At 35.4% G+C, this 26,686-nt stretch overlaps 1 long non-coding RNA gene across 1 annotated transcript; it reads left to right on the top strand.

Moving 5' to 3' along the window:
- The first annotated feature begins 22,901 nt into the window (after positions 1–22,901).
- LOC140509101 (uncharacterized) lies at positions 22,902–25,163 on the top strand. Its single transcript, XR_011968568.1, has 2 exons — positions 22,902–23,122; positions 24,633–25,163. It is a non-coding gene; the product is annotated as an uncharacterized lncRNA (long non-coding RNA).
- Positions 25,164–26,686: the final 1,523 nt, after the last annotated feature.

The following is a 26,686-nucleotide window of genomic DNA, read 5'->3' as shown; positions in this document are numbered from 1 at the left end:
GAGTTTCCCTTTTTGGGTCTCTTTCAGGAGGTGATTGGTGGGTTCTTTCAATATTTATTTTGCTCTCTGGTTCTAAAATATCAGGGCAATTTCCCTTGATAATTTCATGAAAATTAATGCCTAGGCTCTTTTTTTTTTTGATCATAGCTTTCAGGTAGTCCCATAATTTTAAAATCGTCTCTCCTGGATCTATTTTCCAGGTCAGTTGTTTTTCCAATGAGATATTTCACATTATCTTCCATTTTTTCATTCTTTTGGTTTTGTTTTATAACTTCTTGGTTTCTCATAAAGCTTCCATCTGCTCCATTCTCATTTTTAAAGAACTATTTTCTTCAGTGAACTTTTGAACCTCCTTTTCTATTTGACTAATTCTGTTTTTTAAAGCATTCTTTTCCTCATTGGCTTTTTGGACCTCTTTTCCCAATTGAGTTAGCTTATTTTTAAGGGTGTTATTTTCTTCAGCATTTTTTTTTGGGTCTCTTGGCAAGCTGTTGACTCACTTTTCAAACTCTTCCATGGCCTAAGCCCATGTTATATTTATTATGGAGGTACTGGATACAGAAGCCTTGACTTCTTCTATCAGTATGTATTGTTCTTCCTCATTCGAAAGGATGAAAGAAAATTCCTGTTCACCAAAAAAAGGAACCTTCAATAGTCTTATTTTTTTCCCTTTTTTGAGCTTTTTCCCAGCCAGTTACTTGACTTTTGGGTCCTTTGTCAAGAGAAGGGTATACTCTGGGGACCTGAAAGTTCTCAGTTCCTCCAAGGTGGCACAATCAAGGGAGAGGAGTTCACTCCTCTCCTGGCCTGCACACTGGTCTGGGAGCAACCAAAAATTTTTCTGCCCAGAATCTGTGAGTAGTAGAATTTCCTCCCCACAACTACCTCTAGCTCTGCCATGTCAGCCCAGTTTACCTCCTCACCCCAGGACTGCTCAGGGCTGAGATTCAGATCAGCTGTTTGGTTTAGTGCTTTAGGTGGAGGGCTCCTCAAATGGATGCTGAAGCTGCTGCCACCACTGCTGCCCCTATTGCTAATGCTGCTGCCTATGACCAGGGCTAGGGTTGGACCCTGTTCCCTTCTTGCCTAGTTGGAAAAGCCCTCTCCCTGACCTTTGAAGCTTTATTTGGCACTTGTGGGTTGAGGGGTCTAGGCATCTGCACTACTGTTGAGGATTCCCCCGCCGAGGCCTGTTCCCATCTTATCCCTCCTGGTGATGAGCAGCCAAGGCTCTGCTGTGCTCCGCTCCATGCTCTGTGCAATAGACCTTTCCTGTCAGCCTTCCAGGTTACCTTTGGCTGGAAATCTCTTTCACTCTGTTGTTCTGTGGCTTCTGCTGCTCTAGAATTTGTTGAGAGCCATTTTTTTGCATGTATTTTGTGGGCTCAGGGGAAGAGCTAGAGTACGTGTGTCTTTTTACTCCGCCATCTTGGCTCCACCCCCTCCAATCTATAACTAATCATCATTTATAATGATGTGCTAGATGCTAATAAATTGTGTTGTTGACATTCAGTTGTTTTTCAATTGTGTTCTACTCTTCATGACCCTGTTTGGGGTTTTCTTGGCAAAGATATTGGACTGGTTTGCCATTTCCTTCCACAGCTAATTTTACAGATGAGGAAACTGAGGCAAACTTGCTTAAGGTCACACAACTAATAAGTGTCTGAGACCCAGATCTGAACTCAGGAAAATAAGCCTTCCTGATCCCAGACTCAGAATTTGATCTACTATGCCACCTAACTGCCCTGATATGCTATGCTACCTACTAGTAAGGAAAGTATGTCCATTATTATGACTGTAATTTAATAGAGTTCTAGAAATACTAGCTTTAGCAATAAGATTAAAAATTTTAAGGGAATAAAAAGGCAAAATTATCTCTAAGTTTAGATAATGACAGTTTACTTTGAAAATAGTAGCAACTCAGTCTAACAACCAATCAAACTATGAAACCGTTATCATATAAAACCAAATACAATAACAACAAAATTCATATGGAAGGACAAAAGTTAAAGAATCTCAAGAGAAATAGTAGTAAACAGAATTGTTGAGGGTTTGCTTTTTTTCTCACTTTCTCAACTGGGGAAGGTGGAAATTGATGGTACAAAGTGAAGTTAGACTTTCATTGATTAAAAAAATACATGCATGTGAAAAGTAAATCCTGTGATCCTTTATGTGAGTTTGCACAATGGTTTTATTATAACATTAAAGTTTATAGCAAAGCTTCAGGCATCTGTGATTTCATCCGTGTGCATACTCTTATCAATGCAGTTTGAAACTCTTCTTTGCCTTGAAGATGTTAATTTAATTGAGCTCAAAGTTAGTGCCAAAGTCAGGATTTAAAGCCATGGCTTCCTGACTCCAAGTCCACTACTCTATCTGCTTTGTCACACTTACCTTCTAGTGTAACTACCTCAATAGTCTAGTCTCTGAAGCAATTATGATTTTGTTTGAGCCACACTCACCAGAGGTTGAGGTGGACTAATTTCTCAGGGACATGTGTAGTTCATGAAATTTGCAGCGATGCTCTAATGAGGCCCCACTGAGATGCAAAGTCCTCATTTTCTCCTTCATATCATGGCTCCTTATCATGTCAGTCATTCTTCTTATTTGCATTTCCCTCTAGTAATGTCCATTCTCCTTTCATAGTTTGGTCTGGCAAAAGTCTCTTCTCTCCTTTCATGTTTCAAATTCCCAGTTTACCTCTCTATGTAATATACCTCTCTATATGCCTAACTGGTACTGTTCTCTTCAATCAATCCAGTTCAACAACTGTTGATTAATCTCTTACTATTTGTTCAATAACATATTAGATATAAGAATAAAAAGACAAAACACAAAGAAACAAAAAGTCTCTGTCCTCATGTCCTCTGTCTTTGTATTCCTCTATGCATCCCTGAAATAACCACCTGAATTCTCTCAGGAGATATGAATCTTTGTCTCATTCTGTAGGTCCTCTTCTTGTTACTCCTCTCCTCCCCTCCCCTCTCCTCTTCTCCCCTCCACTCTCCCTCTTCTCCTCTCCTTTCCTCTTTTCTCCTCTCTGTCATTTTTTTTCTCAAATGTCAACTTCTTGTTTCTTATTTTATTTTAATAGCATTTTATTCCCCCCTCAATTATATGTCAAGACAATTATTAGAATTCATTTTTACAAATTTTGAGTTCCAAATTTTTCTTCCTCCCTTCCTCCCCTCCCCTCTTCTGAAAATAGTAGGCTATTTGATATAGGCTTTATATATATACTATCATGTAAAACATATTTTCATATTAATCATAGTTGTACAAGAAGAAACAGAAAAATAATATGAAAAAGATTAAAGTTAGTGAAAAAAATACTTAGATCTGCTTTCAGAGTCCATCAGTTCTTTATCTGGGTGGGGATAGCATTTTCCTTCATGAGTCCTTTATACTTATCTTGGATCATTGTGTTGTTGAGAAGAATTGAGTCATTCAGAGTTTTTTAAATTTGTATTTATATAATGAAAAGTGATTTATAGCACTTCTTGGTATGCCTACAGATAGCTTTGATTTCTTAACTGAAAACTGACAGTTCATATCCTTTGACCATTTAACAATTGGGGAATAGTTATATTCATATAACTATACATATATATATTTACAGATGAGGAAACTGAGGCAAACTTGCCTAAGGTCACACAACTAATAAGTGTCTGAGACCAGATCTGAACTCAGGAAAATAAGTCTTCCTGATCCCAGACTCAGAATTTGATCTACTATGCCACCTAACTGCCCTGATATGCTATGCTACCTACTAGTAAGGAAAGTATGTCCATTATTACGATTGCAATTTAATAGAGTTCTAGAAATACTAGCTTCAGCAATAAGATTAAAAATTTTAAGGGAATTCTCTATATATTTTGGAAATGAGGCATTTATCTCAGAGACTTGCTATAAAGATTGTTTCCCAGTTTTCTACTTTCCTTCTAGTTTTGCCTGCATTGGTTTTGTTTGTACAAAAGCTATTGTCCCTTTCTTTCTCTCCATTTTTGTTTCTGTTTCTCTCTTTTCCTCCCCACCCCTCTGCCTATTTTTCCCATCTCCTTCTTTCTCCCTCTGTTTCTCTTCCTTCCTCCCTCTATTTGAATCTCTGTGTATTCTCTCCCTCTGTGGGAGTCTCTATGTATTCCTTTAAAGGCCAAACCCAAGCACATAGCTCATGTGTGTTGACAAACCATGAACTTCAGTCATTGTTGGGGAAAAAAGGCCTCAGCAGTGGGACTGAAGGCAGAGGGAATTCATACCTTGTTTAAAGAATTCACACCTTGTCAAAGAGACTTTGACTTCAGGATTAAAACATTAAACATACATCTTGTGATAATGATCATAAAAACACATAGCTGTAGAACCAATACAGGAAGTTTAAAAAACTGCGTAGATAAATACTTGAGTAGCCCACTGGATTGATTTTCATCAGCTAATTTTTTTTTATTATTGCCAAAATCACAAGAGGATACAATGTTTCTGGTATTTTAGCCATTTTCAAGATTGAATTAGAATAATGATGTAAAAACCAGTTGGTTTCTCAACAATCAGTTGTTATGACAGCTGAAAAACTAGAACTGCACAGAAACCTCGATCTTTTTTCAATTAAATCTGTATTTATTTTAGAACCATGATTTTTAAATAGAGGTCTTCAAATCATTTATGAGTAAAAACAATGCACAAATAAATTTATTTTGGATTTTCACTATTTTGTTGTTTTAACTTCATTTTCAATTGATTCACCCATATATGAATTTTATTCCTGATGTTATGTTCTATTTAAAGCTCCATACATTCTTGTAAAGAAGAGAGGAATAAAAGAGGTATTTTTTAAAATGTCCACTCTCTTTGAATTTAACTTGTGACCAGGCATTAGTATTTTACCAGAGGGAGATAAAACTCAGAAGAATATCTTGTCCTCAAAATTAAAAAAATAAAAACTTTTGTATTCAAGTGCTAAATTTTCCCTTTATGTCATTTTCTTGAATCCTTAAGTATCTAGCATAATTTCATGTGCAGATAGCATTAATAGGTTGTGTTTGTCCTTTGTATTCAAAGAGGACTATGAGATCAGGGAAATGATGATATGACTTGCAGTTGACTTTGATTTGAGTGAGGGAGGGCTGTACGAGGTCACCAGCCTCACTTTCTCCTCCAGAGCCATCTGGCTCCAGTGGCCAGATATTCATCAGGATGACGAGATGACCCAGGATGCAATGGAAGACCCTGGTCCTTTTAGGCTCTCACTTTGAGTGAGGTAATGCCCATTCAGTGAATAGCCCTCTTTAACAAATGAGTCAAGGCACAACACCTTTAATTTAAAAAAACAATCAAACTGGGAGGTGAAGACCCTCAGGGTTGGTGGTCAAAAGAGAAACAGTTACTATTGACATTTACTCTGAGCTAGGAGGGCTCAAAATACAGCCATTAAGTGGTCCTTGGGCAGGGTTCAATCTATGAGCTCCAGAGTGAAATGAGTTTAAGGTTTGGTCTTTGAGAAAAGAGGAAGGAAGGAAGGAATCTAATCACTAAACCCCAAGTTAACTGGGCAACTTCAAGTCATCAAGATTTACCTTCCTTTGGAGAGGAGAATGAAAGTGACTTATGTCACCTTCATTTCCTAGTTCCCAAAAGTAGTTGTTAATTTTTCTATTCAGCTTAAAATACAAATGTTGTCTCTCTGTGGACAAAGGAAAGCTCAAAAAAATGAATCTATTATGAGGAAAATTCAGGGTAAAAAGACTGTTGGTGAGGGGGACAATTGGTCTTTGGCTTATCTGTGCCAATAAAATTGACCAGGTACTCACATGACTTCCCTGTTTTCTTGTCTTGTGGATGTTCAGGCAGTGTCTGTGTGGTGCACAAAATGGATTGTGGGACCTCTACAGTGGTCACTTTTAGAGTAGTTCAGATTGCTATATAATGAGTTGTGGTGATCTGTATTGATAATAAAGACAAGGGCAAATGTGGTGATAAGTTGATCAGTTTCACTAGCTATATCACCATCTTAGAGATGTGTTTATGCAAACAACCTATGTATTTTATTAACTAAAATTCTTGAAAAATATAAAATAATTTTAATTAGAAGGCTTATGAATATGAGTCAAATGGGCTGGCTCTGAGAGGGAGCTGAGCCTTTATTTTTAATTTGGTAATTTTAAAAACACTATGATAATACAATGAATGTATAACTGGATTCAAATTCAGCACAGAACAGAATGAATTCTACTGCACACTAAGCTGCTGCTGAATGTTGGAGAAAAGAATTATGCATGGAGTTATTGTTAAAAAGGTCACAGGAAATTGAAACATTGTCAGGATGCATGTTAAAAATTCATTAGAATAATGATGACTTCCTTCCTTATCCATGTTTATAACAAAATTAGTAAAGTATGTGAATATCCAAAGATTTTATATGAAATAAAAATCAAGTTGGAATGAGAAAAAAAAATGATCTCATCAGCATTTGCAAGAAGATTTCTACCCAATAAATTCTTGGTTAAAAAATATTTATTTCTCAGATGGGTTAAGATTTCTTCAGTTGAAGAATTTTTCTGGTTCTATTGTTGATTTGAATAAAATTATCCTACTATTCTCATGAATTAATCTTGTGCAGCAAAACGGGTTCATTTCACCATAAACATGTACACTTGAATAATATAAAAATTTTGAAACAAAAAGTTATTCTATTAACCCATGTATCATTAGATACATTAGTATCATTAGTAAGAATTATATGTTTATTTCAATGATTTTCTAGTTCTTTATAGGCAGCTGACTTGAAAATAAGGCTTTGCTTTCATTCTTCATGGCCAACCTTTTCCAGAAGCACATGCTAGTGAAGGCCCATGGATACCTGCTACATGTAGACAAATTGTAGAAGATCACATCAATTAAAATTGGCCATAATTCTGGTCAAAAGACTTATGGAATGGGCTTACTAATAAGCATGAAGACCTGAATGCTACATGACGCTAAAATAAATGATCAATTTAGCCTATAGTGAATTATGCAGACTGGTTTCCTTAGTCAAGTCAGCCAAAATTGTCAAATTAGTTGATACATACAAATACAGCCTTGCTTAAAAAAAAAAAAATTAATGGAGTTTTTTCATCTTAAAAACATGTTCAATCTGTTTTGATTTCTCTCTTACTTATAGTGTATATATAGATATCAAAACAGACTGAATATAGGCAAGCACATATAAATATGTGTGTATACATATACACACATACAAGACATCCACACATGTATACATGTGCACATCTTTTTTGTTTAGTCTTTTAGTCTTGTCTGACTTTTCATAACCCCATTTGGGGTTTTCTTGGCAGAGATGTTGGAGTGGTTTGCCATTTCCTTCTCCAGCTCATTTTACAGATGAGGAACTGTGGCAAACAGGGTTGAATGACTTGTCCAGGGTCACGGGGCTATTAAGTGTCTGAGACCGGACCTGAAGGTGAAAATGAGTCTTAGTTCCTCCAGGCCCAGTACTCTATCCACTGTGCCATCTAACTGCCCTCTATACACACACATGCTCATATGTGTTTATATATGTATACGAGTATAGATATCTATATATCTAATTACATTTACACCTTCATCTCTATGTGTGCCTGTCTCTATTTCATCTATACTCATATGCCATTGATAAAAACGTGACATTCTTCATCAATATGCTCTTCTGTGTTAGAGTGTATATCTTCTCTTCATAGGTTGGCCTGGCTCAGAACTCCACTTGGGGATCTAGGGTAGCAGGATAACATCATTTGCTCTTTAACAAGATGGGAACTTGTTCTCAATGGCTTTTTAGTTACAAATTTCCTTTCTTTGCCAGAATGGAAGAATCAAAGCCATACCCTTGGATGCCTAGACCATTAAGCCATTAAAACAAAATTTGTAACTTGAAGGCCGTCACCCTCATTCATCGTTCATTTGCTCTGTGATCCAGTGAGTGATCCAAACTGTGCTTTTAAATTAAATTTTTATTTAGGGCTGATGAAATATTTATTTATTTTTTAAAATGTAGTCATCTGCAATCAAATTTTTTTCCCTTCATTCTCTATATTTGGAATCTGCTGATAGTTACTGGAAGCTGTTTGGGGATTGGAACACTCAGCACTATTGTATTGTGATCAATAATTAAATTTAGTGCTGACATGCATCTCGTTTATGCAGCAGTCTCTGACAATCCCATCTTACAAAATTAATCCTTTCCAATTTATTTAATAGAAGACTTGAACAATAAAATAATTCAGATGAGTACCAATGCAGGATTATTTCTGGTCAATATTACTTTATTATAAATTGGGCCCACATGCTCATTAGTAAATTAACTGTCAAATCTGAAAACAGCCTTTTCTTTTTGTTTAAAGGTAATTATTGGTACTGAAGACAAGAAGGAACTTAACCTTGCTGTGCAGTTGTCCTTACCACAGTGTTTTTTATTCTAGGCTATAACTAACCCATCAAAGCTGCAGAGGAAAAATAATTAGTGATATTAAATGAATGGAATATTAACTATTCCCGAGCCATGGCCATGTAGACACAGTGAGGGTAACTAGATAATGATAGGGGTGTAGAGTTATCTGAGGTCTGTTTCTGTAGGCACATTTAGGGAAAATATTTTAGCTTTTTGCCAACTTAAAAAAATCTACCAGGAAAGAATGAAACATAGATATAGAAAGAACTAGCTATTTCACATACATTGGTTAGGAATGTTTCATTTTTTTGCAAGACATCTTTGGAAAATTTCCCTCAAGCTCTGGTATAAGTTGCAATTAGCAGGCTTTTTACAAAAAAATTCATTTCTTTATTAAATTTAAAAAATAAAATATCTACCATAGAAATAAATCCTAAAAACACTTTTTTTAATAATGGCTTTTCCTGATAAAGCTTAAAAATATTTCCTCATTATTAGTATAGTTACTGCTTGGCATCTAAAAGCAATGAAGAATTCTTTAAAAAAAATTCACATTATTGCATTAAACTCCCTCCCCCCAATATATCTTTGTTCTTTTGTTTTGCTAATTGTCCACATTTTAAAAATTCAGCAGATTTCCTGTAATTATATTGATGAAAGAAAAGGATATTGCATGCAATTTTATTTTCAATACATCAGTTCCATATAAATACACAGGGACAAAGCATGCAACCTTTGACGAATGATTTTAAAAAGATCTCTTTTGCTGTTAAAAATGATTTTTTTTTGTTTTTTACCATAGCCATCTAATACATGTTATCTTCAATGTTTTGATCCTAATGTAAATTTGATGAGAAAGTGCTGAGTCTTATTATATCGATTAGTGTATGCCTATCAATGTGTTCAAATAGAAAGAGGAGAGATGTGGCACGTATTCATTCTATTGATATTATATGTCACCAATAATCAGTACCTGAAGGTGTACCATAACCTTCTTTGTTAACTGTTTCAACTATACATTCAAATGTTCAGAAATTATAAAGAGCTCTTACTTGTTATTTGCCTCTTGGAGGCTACACCTACATCTTAATCACTGAGGTTGTATTCAGACTAGAGAGACCATGAACTAGATAATAAATAATGAAAATGCAGCTCGTTAAATAATACTCTATTGACTGAAATAAAATGATTCGAGTTTTATTCAGCTCTCCCTTTCATTCTCAGGAACAAGATAGGGGAAAAAATAAATACCCCTAAGGAAAATGTATCTGAGAGCCATCAAAATGATTTTCAGAACTAAATGGTGTTTTTAAAATCATTTTCATTATTGTGCTACTAAATGTGGAGCTATATAGCTGAGGGTCTCTGAGCAACTGGCATTATCTGATCACTGCTATTTCTGTTGAACACATTTTCACAAGAATCAGGGGTTTAGAGATTTAGGATTCTGCTTTATTTTATATGGTTCCAAATTCACACACAAATGTCCTTCATATTATATAATCCCACCCAAATTAAGTGGCTGAAAAGAGAGGAAATGTGCCAAGAGTTTTTACCCACTTCAAAGCAAAGGATTTGAACTGCCTGTTGTTACTTGTTCCTTTCACAATTTGTTTTGTGCACCTCACACGGGTTTCTTAAAATGAACTGCTTTTTGGTCAGATTTTGGTTCATTCTACCTTGTTTACCTAAAAGTTGCCTTCCCGTCTAGCAGATTAGCTGGTAGACCACATTACCTATGAGAATGCTCCAGTGAAATTGTTTTGTAATCACCTGCTTATGAAGCAGCATTGTCTAGGAAGTACAGTTCTGCACTTGGAGTCAGGATAGGCTGGGTTTGAATCCCCTCAGACATTGCATCTGTACCTCTGTCAACCTCTGTTTTCCTAGCTGCATAATGGGTTTCATAATAGCACAGGGTTACAGGGTTTTTGTGAGGATCAAATGACATAACATATTTTAAGGGTTTTACAAATGTTAAAACACTACATACATGAGAACTGTTTGTTATCACATAATTTTACCAGTTCCTCAAAAAATTTTTGTACTAATATCATTATAAAAGAAAATAAGCTTCATACTGCCTTTAGCTAAACTCTATCAGAGACACCTGGCTAGAAGTTCAAATGGAGACCAAGCATATTCATATGATATCAACTGTTAAATCTTACTGTGCCTTAATTTTCTTATCTGTAAAGTTGTGTTAATTATAGCACCCACCTCCAAGGGCTAATGTGAGGATAAAATGAGATAACATTTATAAAGTGTTGTGCACATCTTAAAACACTATAGTAATTCTTTTCCTACTACCACTACTGCTACTGCTGCTGCTATTAAAAACAAAGGCCAGCGTGGCAAGGCTTTAGCCTAGTGATCTACTAAATACCAGTGCCTGCAAACAAAAGTCACAGTATGTACACACTATAGCACTTTTGGGTTTTATACTGAGAAATGTTCAAGTTGAATACTATAGTGAGTGGGGGTGGTAAAGAGATTTGACCCCCACCCCAATCCCCACCCCCACTGCAGTAATCATCTTGAATATTTAGTAGGGGGTAAGTTTCTTAGAGTTAATGATTTATGTTAGTCACTGAACTCCACAGGCATTTGTCCCATAATGTGATGACCTAGGGTACTCTGGTTTGAAATATAATAACCAAGTGATGGTTTACAGGGTAACCAAGTAGTCCTACTTATTAACTCAATAGTATTGCCAATTTAGGATAGACTCCTATTCCGGCTTTTAGCTGTGTTTTCACATGGAAAACACTAAGATGAATTTCTAAGGAGGTTATAATAACCTTACAAGTGATCCAATCCTAGGCACTCTACCAAGGTGAGTTTATTAAAAGTCAGGTATATCACAGTCTTCGTGATGAACTTAAGGTGTTCTGATGTATTATGCAGGGAAGTCAGGAAACTTTAAACAATGATATAGATTAGAATGTGCAAAACTCTTTCCTCTCAATAATTCTATGAGCCTCAAGCGTTATTATCCTCATTTAAAGATGAGGTAACTGAAGCTTAGTAACTGGTCCAAGGTTGAGCAGCAAATGTTGAGCCCAGGTCATTTTGGCCCCAAGACTAGTGATCATTCTAATATATTACACTGCCTTTTACTATACAGTGCTGCCTCTTTTAAAGGAAAAAAAAAACCAATCCAAATTGACTAGAAGGTACTTATGGAACCAGTGGAAGTTTCCTAGGCTAGGAAAACCAATCTGCAAAGATTTTTACTTTTAACTGTCCTACAGTATCTCTTTAGAAATGACTGCTTTTCCCATTCAGAATTTGAATATGGCTACCAATTACTGCAGATGGAATGGATTCAAAAAATAGATGAGAGAGCAGGGATAGGTTGAAGGCTTGCCCTGATCCCTGATGACATTTTCAGTTTAGATCTAATATAGATACTTCATTCTACAAAAATCACATGTGTCAAAATTAACTATTAGGGAATTTTAAAATCAGAGTACTGATTAGATACACATTGACTTAAGACTCTTTATAGTTTTTTTTTAATCTTTGTAGTATGTGTTTGAATAAATGTGTTCTCATTTATCCATATACTGATGAACTTTGAATTCCAGTCTCTGGTATCTTTCTGTATCAACTTTTTTTTAGACCAGATCAGCTTGTCCATTTCTCAAAGATAGTGGTTCTTATAAAATATCAGGACTCCCTTCAGACAAAGTGATGTGTTTGAGTGAGATAGATACGGATTCAACTACATGTAACTTTGGGTTAATTTAAAAAAAAAAGGAGTTAGAGCACATGTCCTAGTCACCACTCTACTCCTCTTCCTCACTAGGTGTGAAAATTAATCACTTAACTCTTTTTAAAGCTCAGTTTCCTCATCTGTAAAATGGAGAAAATAATGCTTTCTATTATCCACTTAACCCCATTTCTAATATTTCATCATGACACAGAAATGACTCTAAACCCTCAGTGACTTACTGATCTTGTCAAGCTGAAAAACTTGCAAGAATGAGCATAATGAGAGATTATGTGTCTGCTTCCATGGATAAGACTAAAAGCAGAATGACCAGAAGTATGACCATGAAGTCATGACTGTCTCCTGTTTTCTCCTCTCCTGTGCTCTCCTCTCCTCTCCTTTCCTCTTGTGATGGAAACCTATAAAATATCAGAAGGATTTGCAGTCTGCATTTGTGGAGTGAATATGTAAAATGTATTTGTCATATGTCTTACAAATCTTATCAAAGGGGCTTTAAACATTTTTAAAGGATGAGGGAGTAAGAAGACTGTCTGTGTATATCCCTGAAGCTATATACTATAAATAGTAGCTGCAAAGAAGGGAAAATAATAGCATTTGAGACATTCAGAAATTTATAAGAAGCAAAATGCAAGAAAAAAACTAGTAATAAAATATATAACTTCAAATGTCTATACACAAATGTTCAACATTTAAGCTACTAGTAAGAGGAAATAGATATCCATATCCATCCATATCCATCCATCCATACACATACACATATATGTGTATGCAAAATTGATTTGCTAGTTGTCAGTGAGACTTGTTGAAATAAATATATGAATTAACTATGGTTCTGGATCAGAATATTTCATTCAAAAGAAATAAGGTAGTTTAAAGAGGATGAGTTGGGGGTAACATTGCATTTTAAGAACATATACTCATGTGAGAAAGTCCAGGAACTAAGCGGGAGACATAATGGAGAATATTTGGTTGAAGGATGATGAAGGGATAAACAGAAGTAACTTTGTCATTGGGATATGCTATAGACTACCTGGACAGAAAAATGATAGAGGTAAAGAATTTGGGAAATAGATCACAAGCCTTGCACAGAGGTATACTATGGTAGTGGTGGGGAGTATCAATTATTCAGACACCTGCTGGAGTTCTTTCTCTATCTGATAATCTGATACTCAGGGAATCTAAAAATGTCTTAAATTGTCTATCCTTTAAAAGGTGAAGGAACCAGAAAGGGGAAATTCCATTCTGGATCTGTTTTTCATTATCAGGGAGGAACTGATTTCTGTGGTGGAAATGATGAGAACCCTGAAAGGAATGGAGTCATCAATATCTCCTGGAGTTTGTGATAGAAGAGAAGAAATGTGGGCACAGTCTCATGTGCATGCTAGATTTTGGTTAAAAACATTTCAAAAGATTCAGAGAGAAAATACATCCTGTGGACTAAACTGTCAAGTTAGACCTGGAGGGAAAGGAGGTATTTAATAATACTCTGAAGACACAAAGTAATATAATTCCAATGAGGAAGAAGACAGGATTCCTCCAAAGTGATAAATGAGAATTCAAAGGGAATTTGCCAAACGAATTATATTTTAAAAATAAATGTTAGGAAGATAGAATCAAGACCAGAGAACAGAGGATGACTGTAAAAGCATAGGATGGTCCTGTTACAATTATGTCCAGAATGTTAAAGAAAGAGGAGTTTTGTTTGAGGTTGATAGGATGGTGGCAATTGATAACAAAGAGAAAAGCAGAACTATTTAATTTGTGTTTTTCTTCTGCTCTCTCTGTTAAGGAGAATGACCTTTGAATTGGAAATGATGAAAAAAATTGAGCAAAAGGGAATTGATCCCTAAGTTATGGAAGGAAATATTACGAGTGGACCTAGCTGTCCTTGATGAATCCAAGTCCTCTGGCTCAGATGACTATATGTCCTTGATTCCTGAAATGACTGGTAGATCTGTCAGTGAAAGATCATGGAGAATGGGAGTTGCACCACAAAACTGCAGGGGGGCAAAATATTATTTTAGTTTTCAACTAAGGAAGATAATAGAATATTTAAGCTATCAGCCAATAAACATAATTTCAATTCCTGGGAAAATTATGAAATGGATTATTTAATGACACAGTTGGGAGGCAGCAGGTTGTCCTAAAAAGAGTCTTGGTTCAGAAATCAGAAGACTTGCGTTCAAATTTTATTCCTAGGATAGACTATCTGGGTGACCCTGGGCAAGTTACTCAATCTTGCTGGGACTCAGTTCGTCCTTTGTAAAATAAGAGTTTGGACTTCATCCCCTATAAAATTTATTCCTCCTCAAGACTTATGATACTTTGATTAATGTACATCAAATAGGAAGAGAAGTGATTATATAGTGATTATAAAACCAGGATAATAAAGGAAGAATGGCTTCATTAGGAAGGTTATGTCAAGTTATGTCAGACAAGGCTCATTTCTTTTTTTTTTTTTTGGTCAGGATTATTGACAAAAACTAGTAAATGAGGAGATAGGGACTAGATCTGTGGTTTCATTGTTATTGGAAACTCCCAAGTGAGGAAACTCCTTTTACAGATGTAGGGTGTTGCCTTTTCTGAAACTTATCTTCTTAGAAAGTTGGCTAGAGTACTGAATGGTATGATGTTTAAAAAGTTTGAGAGACATAATTTCTGCATAATTTGTCACTTTATTAATAATGATGGCATTTTAATAAGAGAGGTTAGTGGCACTCTTGAATGCCAAAGACCCTCATTGCAGTGGGCTCACAGCTTATATGCCTTTGGATAAGTGATGTTTCAGAGCATGGCAATCAACTCTGATTAGCAATTAATGAAATTATGATGAATATTATAACAAATTATATATATATAAATATAACCTATAATAGATTATAATGAATATTATAATGAGAAGTGGGCTCACTACAATGAGAGGCTGAGAGAGTGATATCAAGTCATTCCTGGACAAAGAGATTATCTCTATACCCAGACCACGCCTAGCGTTGGGCAATCTAATTAAAGAATTTATCCCTGCTCAGACCTGAGTAGATCATAATAGGCTTCCCTACCTTAGATTAATTTTCTTGTGAAGTTGGGCGGAGTCTCACTAAGATTGAGGAGAGTCAACTCTATCTTATTACCAGTAATGTCCTTCAAGAGACTGAACCTTGAAATGAAGACTATGGAAAATGTGGGAACCCTGGATCACCTTGTCATTGGTTATTTAATAATCACTTCTCTCAAAGGTAAGTGACTTACCCAGAGTCACAGAGCTAGTATGTATCAGAGGTAGGACTTCAAACCAGGTGTTCCTTGTTTCAAGGCTGACTCTCTATCCATTATATATTACACTGCCTTTGAGAAAAGGGGAATTCTGGGAACAAAACTAACCCAGATTTTAGTGAACATGTCAATAAAACACTGCCTATACCTGTAGAGATGGTAAAATGTGGTTGACAATATAACCACATGAAGAACGATTCAGAACTGGTCACTTGACTGGACTTGAAGAGTTGTTAACAGTTCAATGTCAAATGACCAGGGGTCTCAGGTATAGTTCTTGAGAGATCTGTGCTTTGTCTTATGTTATTTAAACACTGTTATAGGAAAGAAGCAGAAAACTGGGAAATAACTTTTACAACTATTGTCTGTGATAAAGGCCTCATTTCTAAGATATATAGAGAACTGAGTCAAATTTACAAGAATACAAGTCATTCCCCAATTGATAAATGGTCAAAGGATATGAACGGGCAGTTTGCAGAGGAAGAAATTTAAGCTGTCTACAGTCATATGAAAAAAAATGCCCTAAATCACTACTGATTAGAGAGATGCAAATCAAAACAACTCTGAGGTACCATATCGCATCCATTAGATTGGCTAACATGACAAAACAGGAAGATGATAAATGTTGAAGAAGATGTGGGAGAGTTGGAACACTAATTCATTGTTGGTGAGCTGATCCAACCATTCTGGAGAACAATTTGGAACTATGCCCAAAGAACTATAAAAATGTGCATACTCTTTTACCCAGCAGTACTACTTCTAGGGTTGTATTCCAAAGAGATCATAAAAATGCAAAAAAGACCCACATGTACAAAAATATTTATAGCAACTCTTTTTGTGGTGGCCAAATACTAGAAATCAGTGGGATGCCCACCAATTGGGAAACGACTGAGCAACTTGTGGTATATGAAAGCAATGGAATACTACTGTGCTATAAGAAATAATGAGCAGGCTGACTTCAGAAAAACCTGGAAAAACTTAGGTGAACTGATGCTGAGTAAAGTGAGCAGAACCAGGAGAACATTATACACAGTAACAGCCACAGTGGGTGAGGACTGTTTTTGATAGACTTAGTCCTTCACAGCAATTCAAGGACCTAAAAACATTTCTGAAGGTCTCATGATGCAAAATTCTATCCATATCCAGAGATAGAATTATGGAGTTGGAACACAGAATGAAGCAAACTGTTTTCTTTTTTTTTGTTGTTTAGTTTTACTCATGCTTTCTCCCATTCATTTTAATTCTTCTATGCAGCATGACTAATATGAAAATGTGTTTAATAAGAATGTATGTGTAGAGCCCATATAAGATTGCATGCCATCTTGGGGAGAGAAGGGTTAGAGAGGGGAAGAAAATTTAAAACTTATTGAAAACAAATAAATAAATCTGGAGGAAAAAATAGTTATTAGTAATTTGGACAAAGGCAGAGATGGGGTGCTTATCAAATTTGCACATGATACATATACGGAAAGGAAAAATGATATACTCCTGACATTTTGAATCCCAAGGAATTTTGACTGGTTAGATTATTGAACTACATCAAATCAGATGAAATTTAGAAAAAATGTAAAGTTTAAATTTGGGTTCACAAAACCAGTTTCAGAAGTACAAGAAATGTATGGTTTGGCAGTAATTGGCAGTAAAAATAAAGGTTCTAGTGGAGTGCATGCTCTAGATGAGTCAGTATTGTGATGTGGCAGCCAAAAACTTAATGTGATCTTATATTGTACTAAGGTGAACAAGACTTTCTGGACTAAGGAGGTGAGCCTTCCACTGTACTTAGCCCTCATCAGACATTATCTGGAGTGTTGCGTTGTGTTCTGGGCAGCTAAGTGGTACAGTGCATAGAACTATAAGCCTGGAGTCAGGAAGCCCTGAATTAAAATCTGATGTGAGACACTTACTAGTTGTGTGACCTTGGGCAAGTCACTTCACCTCTATCTACCTCACTTTCCTCAAATGTAAAATGTGTATCATAATAGCACTTCCCTTCCAGAGTTGTTGTGAGAATCAAACAAAATAATACTTGCAAAACCACTTAATACAGTACCTGACACCTTGGTTATCTCAGTTTTGTCCAACTCTGGGACCCTGTTTGAAGTTTTATTGGCAAAGATACTGGAACAGTTTGCCATTTCTCTCTCCAGTTCATGTTTACAGATAAGGAAACTGAGACAAAGACGATTAAGAGACTTGCCCAGGGTCACACAGGTAGTATGTGTCTGAAGTTAGGAGACTCAAGTCCTGGCACTCTACGCTGTGTCACCTAGCTGTCCTGATAAATAACATAGCTATCATCTATGTAACACATTAAGGATGACAAACAATGCATTATCTCATTTGATTCTCACAACAACTATGAGGTATGTACTCCTACAGCAGAGGAAAGGGAGGGTGAGAAAGTTTAAATGATTGCCTAGAGCCACAATGATAATAGGTGTCTGAGGCAGTCTTCCTAACTCCAAGTCGTCTGCGAACAACCAGGATTGAATATCCTTATGCCATCAGGAGTTTGGAAAATAAGACAGAAACTTAGAGATCACCTCTTCCAGAGATGAGATAACGAACAAAGATTGGAACACTATGCGCTGAAATAACCTGCAAGGGACCTAAAGTGACAGATTCAGAGTCATGAATAACGAAGCTCAGACACAGAAGTTTCCCCTGCTCCTTTTGAAATCTTGCTCCGTGTGGAACATTGAAATATCACTATTTAATTCAATGAGGAATCATGAGAATTTTGGAATTTGAAAGGGTCTCAGTGGTCATATCATGTACCCCCTGAATTTTACAGATGACTAACTGTCATGGTAAGTCGTTGCTCTAAGGTAACAAAGCTAGTTTAATAACAGTGACAGAACTAGAATTCAGAGATGCAGATGCCTAGTTCAGCTTTATCCCGTGCTATCCCAGTAATGCTTTGGACCTTTCTCAGAAGGTTCAGGTGTTCAGTTCTGTTAGAAATGCAATAGATATGTGTTATTGACATTTCCTAGGAAGAGATAATTCCCTTTTTGTATTTTATAAATGATTGATTAAATCTTTTCAATTTTAATAGTAGATGATATCAATGAGAATATTTCCCTATCTATGGTCCCTTTATTTGAGGAAGCCTTACACTTGTTATTTGTTTCACCATTCCTAATAGTAGGGCTACCATTCACTTGGCGACAGTGAACAGTGGTGAAGCAAAATACCTAAGGAGGAAACAAGTTTCTCAAGAACTTTTTCTGTAAATGCAGGTTTCCTTCAGACATCAGTAGAGAATTTTGGCAAAAATGAAAATGTGTTCTGTTCATGAAGGGAAATATTTAAAAACTGAAATACAAGAGAGACTATTCAAATGCCTGATAAAGAAAGCAAAATTAAAATAAGAAGATCATAGATTTAGAAGTGGAAGAGACTTCGCCTGATCTAACCGTCTATTTCATTTTACAGAAGAGGAAACTGAGACCGAGAGAGGCCAAGTTTCCTGTCCAAAGTCATGCTTTTGCTCACACAGGTCATGGCAGAGCTGCAGTTGAACTCAGGTCCCCTGGCTTCAGATCCAGACTCTTGTCATCATCCCAAATAAAACAAGATGTTTGAGTATCATTTTCAGCTTTGCAATGGGTATATTATACAATGGTATACAGTCTCTCTCTCTCTCTCTCTCTGTCTTTCTTTCTCTCTCTCTCTCTCTCTCCAAATATACACTCATATATAGATAGTTTACTATAATATGTCAGGTAATTATACAGTCTCAGGGGCCAGATATTCCAATCCATACCTGAATAAAAATCCCTTCTGTGATAGACTTAAGTGGTCAGACAGTCTTTGGATTAAGACTTCTAGAGAGGGGAAATCCGGTAATTGCCAAGCAGATTGTTCCATTTTTAAATAGTCCTAAATGTTACCTCTTTGCACCTTCCACCCATTATATCTGGTTCTGCCATTTGTGGCCAAACAAAACAAATCTAATCCCTCTGGCAGGGCAGCAGTTCAAGTATTTGGAGGCAGCTGTCGTGCCCCCTTTTTAATGCTTTCCCTTTCCAATATAAAAGTCCCTGCTTCCTTTAACTGATTCTCTTACTGCAAAATCTTCATTTCCTTCATTTTTCTGGTAGTCCTCCCTCAGAGCCCCTTCAGACTAATATCTTCTTAAAATGTGACACCTAGAACTGAGTACTCTAATGAGATACGGTGTGATATATACAGAGTATTCCAGCGTCTCTAATCCTGTGCACTCTGTCCAGGATTAATTCAGCCTAAGCTCTCACAGAATTTTTAAATTATGATATCGTACTTTTAACTTCTTTTCAGTTGGTTGTCCCCCAAAATTCTCATATCTTTTTCAGACAAACTGTTGTCAAGTCACATACCTCTCCCATTTTGTACTTACAAAGTTGATTTTTTGAATCCATTTAATATTTTACATCCATCCATAATCAATTTTACTGTATTAAATTCAGATCCAGAGTTTAGTCTATTAGATGCCTTTTATTTATCCTGACACTTTCATTCAGGGCATTAGTTATCTTTCCCAGCTTTACATCATAGCCTAATTTACAGAGCAAACATTTATATCTTTATACAAGACGTAATCTTTAGCCAAGCCATTGTTTGACATGAATCTGGTGTATTTTCTCCATTGGCCTCTTTCCATTCCCTCTGATGTTTAGAGAATCCTACCTACTTCTACATGATACTTGAAAGTTAATTTATATAATTGCTTAAGGATTTTCATATTAAGCATATATATTTTTTATAATAAACACATGTAGAATACCTGTATATCAATATATCCACGCTCAATTGTAGCCTTGGGGTGGTGGGCAGAGGGGAGAAAGGAGGGAAAAAGAACAAAGTAAAATGTGTACAGCAGAGAACAAAAGAAAACCTACAAGGAAGCAAAGAAAAAGATAGACAGCTTTCAACATTATGCATAGTATAGGTTTTTTAAAATTATGAGTTATCCTTATATATTTTGAATCCTCTCCTATGTGCTGCTGTACACATGACTTGTCTTTTTCTTTTCTGATCTTATATTTATGTTTACTATTTGTTTACAATGTTTCTTTTCCTTTTCTTATAATATATTTAAGTTTTTGTTTTTGTCTAAATTTAAAAAAAAATTAAAAAAGGAAAAAAAAACCACGTGGACTTGCTTTGCCAAAACCCTCTGATGATTATTGGATGTTATCTTAGTTATAACATTTTGATAAACTCATATTCATCCTCCTTAATTGACTACAAAGAAAACACAGTTCTGAAACATCTGTTTCATTCAAATACTTTCAGGAATGTATATTGTCTAGGAATCCTCTATGTCCAGTTTGCTATGGGACTGTAAGGAGCAAAAGGACAGTTGTGGGAAAATGGGAAAGAATGAAGGTAGGAATTTGATTATAGCAAATCATAAAATTGAGTGTAATCTCTGAATCTGGCTGTTGGAGATGCCAGTGGTAAGTCACCTTTAGGTTCTTCCTGAAAAGACAAAAATAATGTATTTTTACCATCAAAGTTGTTTAATGTTGTCATGTATATTAATGTATGTTTACATGTTACTTAAATTTGAAAAGAAATCAAATCAGGCATAAAGAGAATCAAGGAACAAATCTAAAGAAAATGAGGAATCTAGTTTCAAAGAAATGTAATAAATTGTCACTGCTTTCAAGTCTCTTTGTGTTTCGGAATTCTGTTGGGAACCTCTAGTTATTGGAGGAGGAACATGCAATGTGGATTTTGATAGACAAATAGATATGTTTTTAGCCTAGTGACCTGGGAATAAATAAGAAAGACAAGTTACTTGTAAATGTGAAAATGTACACAAACATAAACCATTCAAAACAACCTATGGAGATTTGTAGCTTCATAAGAATTTGTGAGCCCCCAAATTTGGTATTGATTTTTTTTAATACAAAGTCTGATTTCACTGAAAAAAAACAAAAAACAAAACAAAAAAAAACCATGGTGGTTTTTCACTGTTTCCTAATATAGGAATCCCATTAACAATAGCAAAACCTATAAAGTAATTTATCTAGTTAACCTAATTCAGATATATGCAGAAAGACATGTCAATCTATATTTTACATTTAATTTGGCATTCATGACGGTGGCACGCAGCCCTTATACTAAGACTTTCATTTATTACCATTGTCTTCCCACTATTCCAGTGAAGTAACATAATTTGAATATCATGATCTATTGTGTGTTACTGCCAAATTATATCTCTTAGTTGGCAACTATTGTACATATCTTCTCTAACATGGAGAAATGATATTAATTAGATCATTGAATCAGCCCCCTTGTCAGAGAAAAAAATTTCTATGTATTAGGAATACACTAAGTTTTTATATCACACATAGAGAAGGTTATCTTCAGAGTAAAGTTTCTTCAGGAGCAGAGTGTCCTTCCAAAAGAGGTAATGGAATCTTTTTCTCAGGAGCTCCTTCTCCCCTTCTTCCTACCCCCCAACTCCCTACTCCCCCATACCAAAACAAAAAAGAATACTACAAGTCTGGCAGCTAGGGCAGGGAGGTGGCACCATAGTGCATAGAGCAAGAGGCTTGAAGTTAGAAGACTCATCTTCCCAAGTTCAAATCAGACCTCAGACACTGACAAGCTGTATGACTCTAGACAAGTCACTTAACCCTGTTTGCTTCATTTTCATCACCTGTAAAATGAGCTGGAGAAGGAAATGGCAAAAACTCCGGTATCTTTACCAAGAAAATCCCAAATGAGGTCACAAAGAGTCAAACATGACTGAAACATGACTGAACAATAAAGAGTCTGGCAGTAAGTAGTTAGTTGGGAATGATATTTGAAGGGAGAGTGATACACACTAGTTAATGTCCTTTAGTTCCTTTTAGTTCTCTGAGAATATGTATATAGAACAATGATCTGAAACCAGATTTCTGTTTTGTATTTCAATTCAGTTTTAAGCACCCAAAATGTGTCAGACACTGTAGAGGGCACTGACAACACCAAGATGAAACTCAAACAGTCCCTGGACTCAAGGAGTTCACATTCTAATCAGAGGATAAAGCATGTCTCACATTCAAAATAATAGAATATGTGTAGCATCCTTATTCTAAGTATACGTTAAAAAAAATAGTTGAGATGGAAGCTATGAGTAAGTGAACACAGAAATGGACTAAAAGTATATTTGAATATGTAAAGGAAGAATTTTCGGTTTAATAACTTATATTACAATCTTAACTATACTGATTTTAGAGAAAAGAGAAAGGTAAGTACTTGAGTCTTACAGAAAATGTTACAATGAAGCCATTAAGGTTTAAAAGGAAATCTGCTGCTAAATTCCAAGTCAGTTTAAAAAATAGCATGGCCTACATGATTTTAAAAGTTTATTATACTACAAAGAAGGGTTTTCAATTGTGACCCCATTCATTTGGGGGAAGGGAGAGGAGTGGATTTGTAGTCAGAAGATGCATTCAGATTCTCATCCTGTCATTTATTTCCTTTGTGACTGTGGAAATTACTCATGTCTTTGGAAACCTAAATTCCTCATTTATACAACAAGTTGGTTGGGCATAAAATTAGACTAGATAATGTCCAATTTTAATCCTTTTCAAGTTCTGTCCCAATTCTAAATCATCGTTCTTTTAGATCATCTAGGTGACACAATGGATGGAATACGGGGTCTGGAAGACTGAGTTCAATTCCTGCCTCAGATACTTAAGTAGCTGTGACTCTGTGTAAGTCACTTAAATTCTGCCTCAGTTTTTTCACTTGTAGGATGAGGATAATAACACCTATCTCATGGGGCTGTCATTAGAATTAAATGAGATAATATTTGTAAAAGTGCTAAATAGTGCCATTAGACATATAATAAATGCTTATTTCTCTCCCTTCACCTTTCTGGGGGAAATCAGTGTTTTTAAAATTCCTAATTAAAAATGAAGGCTCAGCTCAATCTCACAGGTTCTTCTTTAATTCATGTTCACAATCCTTCCAATTTTTTAAAAAATAATTACCTTTTAAAATCACTTAACAAAATAAAAATTATTTGCAGCAATATAGCCAACAATCCTTGCAAAACCCATCACTAATCAGTCATGGAGTATCCACACTAGAGAAACAATGAAACATACTTGAATTGAAAGGATTATGAACATGAGGAACTTCAAATGATTTTTTTGGCCTAGGTCTTTGCCATCAGGAAGATTAAATTTTATTATCTAATTTTATAGATACAGTATATGAGACTCAGAAAGCTTACATTATTGGATCAATGTAATATGGTTGTTAAATGGTTGTGATGCGACCAGGATGAGTGGAGAGGGTTCTGGGTTTGGAGTCAAGAAGATCTGTGTTCAAATCCAGCTGCAGATACATAATAATAACAGTGTAGCACTGAATGAATCACTAAACTTCTATCTTACTTTCCTCAGCTATAAAACAGGAGTAATAATAGCACCTACCTTCAAGGGTTGTTGTTAGGATCAAATAAGATACTATTTATGAAGTTCATAGTGCAGTGCCTAGCACACAGAAAGCACTTGATAAATATTTGTTTCCTTCTTTCACAATTTTGTGAACTTTGGCTTGTTTTTTCTAATTTTTCTTGGTGAATGAAAATTGATAGATAATGTGGATCATTATGTGGATGATTTAAACATCTCTATCCATCTCAGTTTTAAGATTTTTATACCCTAGTACAGCAAGGAAATGGGTCAAGCATTATATTTATTTCCCCATCTCATATTTTCACCGTATTTGAAATTTTAGCCTTCTGTTAACAAATATTGAAAGACATCTGGTCCCAGATCCCTGGAAATTTTCATTTGCCCAATATTATTGTAATGTGCACAAAGTAGACACTTGATGAAATCAATCATTTAAATTGTAAATGTCAATTTCTCAGATATTCATGGTATCTCTTCCAATTGTGCAGGAGAGAAGTTTCAATGAACTGAAAAGAAACTTTACAAAATCTCTTAGAATCTTATTTCAATTTATGGAATTTTTGAAAGAAAAGAATATAATTGATGTCATTGAAAAATTGTTGAAATACTTGCTTATTGGTCAATCTTCATGACTCAATCATAAAGTTAGATAGTCTGTATGTTTTTTACAAATACGAGATTTTATCATAAAGGGAGACATAGTTATGTACACATAAGCACTGTGCTAGTTTTCCGATGAGAAAAAAAATCTAATGGTTAATAATTTATTTTGTTCTGTTCTTTTTTTCACATTGGGCAGAATAGAAATCATGCGGACTGAGAAGATTGGGAAAGATAGGATCCATGACAGACAGCTTGGTGCAGTGGAAAGAACACTGGATACGGCTCAGTTTTTGAAAACAGTTGGATTTGGAAGTGCACAATTAGAATTCAGGAAGATCTGAGTTTGAATCCTACATCAGACAATTACCTGTTATGTGACTCTAGGCACACTGTATCCTCTTTTCATTTCACTTTCCTTATTTGCAAAATGTGGGTAATAATAATTCCTACTCCAGAAGGTTGTTGTGAGAATCAGAAGAGATAACATAAAAAGTGCTTTGCAAATCTCAAATGATTGCAATTGTAAGATTTGGAGCCAGAGGACATGGGTTCAAAGCTTGTCTCTGGAACTGCATCACCTTGGGCAAGTTACTTAGTCTCTTTGGCCTCAATTTCCCCATCTGCAAAATGATGGAATTTGTCATGACCTCTTTTCACTTCTAAATCGCTTATCTTATGGTACACAACATTAATAAAAAATCTCAATTATTCACCTATGTGACCATGATTTTACTACTAACTTGAGTGTTTATTCAACCTCTATGCCTATGTGATTGTGTTTACTCTGTAGCCTCTTTGTCTCACATTTTAAGTTTCTAATAAATCATTTATTCCAATTCAATTCAACAAAAGTATTAAAAGTGTCCACTATGGGCAGAGTATTCCAATATAGGGAGATGAGTGTGCATAAGATTCTGTCAGTAATGTCAGGAAGCTTAAAATGTAGAAGGTTAAAAGTTAGAGTAGATAGACTATAGGTCCCTTATAATGCTTGAAGGGAGAGACATAACAGTGGGAAGACATCAGTCAACTTCAGTCAATTACCAGTGCAAAAGCTGTCATCCAGGAAATGTATGATCAAAAATCATCTCATGAGAGTATGGGAGATAGGCACACTGAGTCATTAATTTTTATCAGTGAAATGTTAGGATACATAAGGGAAGAATTAAAATATTTTGGGTAGATTTTCTATTGAAGGCTTGCCGGAGAGGCAGGAAAAATATGAAAAGGTACAAATAAGTTGAGATCTATATCAATAGTGGGAGTATTACCAATGATATCATGGATCTAAGTATATAATAGCTAGCAAAAAACAATAATTACTGGCATTCATTCAGCATTATTAAGCTTCAACAAAGTGCTTTCTCATTTGATGTTTATAACACTCCTGGGAAGTAGGTGCTATTATTGTATCCAATTTAGAGATGGGTAAACTGAGATAGAGGTTGAATAACTTAGCCTCTTCTGAAATAAACATAATTTTTTAAATGTCCTATATTTGATATTTTTCCTCAGGTTTTCTCTGGCCTAAAATGTCCTGTTAACTGCTTTTGAATTCATGCTTTTTTTGTTTTACTCACCTATTGCTACTAGTACAAACCCTCATTCTTGTTTAGCTTAAACATCTCTTCATCTATTGGTTACATTTCCCTGCTATGTATTTCTTCTTGCCTTTCTGTCCTTTCCCCACTGCTGCTCTATGGAACATTGTTCCTTAAGTTTTTGTTTTGTTTTGTTTTGTTTTTTTGGCTCTGAAATACATTGAATCTCCTACTATTTTTCCTTTAGTGCCTCTTCTTCTACACTTCGATAATTTCAGACATTTCCAAATCCTTCAAATGTAACCCTCCACGCTTTTCCCCCCATGAACTCTCTTTTAGCAAGAAACCATTGTCATGCCTTTAAGTATTAAGTATTACCTCAATTCACAGGGCTCTATATTTTCACCTTTAAACCCCTCCTTTCAATCCAATTTCGATATTACATCTCTAAATAACTAATAGACCTTTCTATGTGGATGCCTTAATCTCTTTTAACTTATTCACAACCAAAATCTTTACCTTTCTCCCAAACCTAGTAGTTCTTTTCCTAACTTCTTCCTATTTTATCATTGAACTCAATTCCAATTTATCATTGGAAAAAGTATTTTTCAAATATAATCAGATCTAGCAGCTTAGGTGAATCCTCCTGTTTCATTCTCTTACTTACAGTACTCCTTTCGGCTATGTTTTTCTTCAAAATAACTCTTAT

Source organism: Notamacropus eugenii, chromosome 5 (assembly GCF_028372415.1).
Source record: "Notamacropus eugenii isolate mMacEug1 chromosome 5, mMacEug1.pri_v2, whole genome shotgun sequence".
Taxonomy (NCBI): Eukaryota; Metazoa; Chordata; class Mammalia; order Diprotodontia; family Macropodidae; genus Notamacropus; species Notamacropus eugenii.
This window is presented reverse-complemented; position numbering and strand designations above follow the sequence as displayed.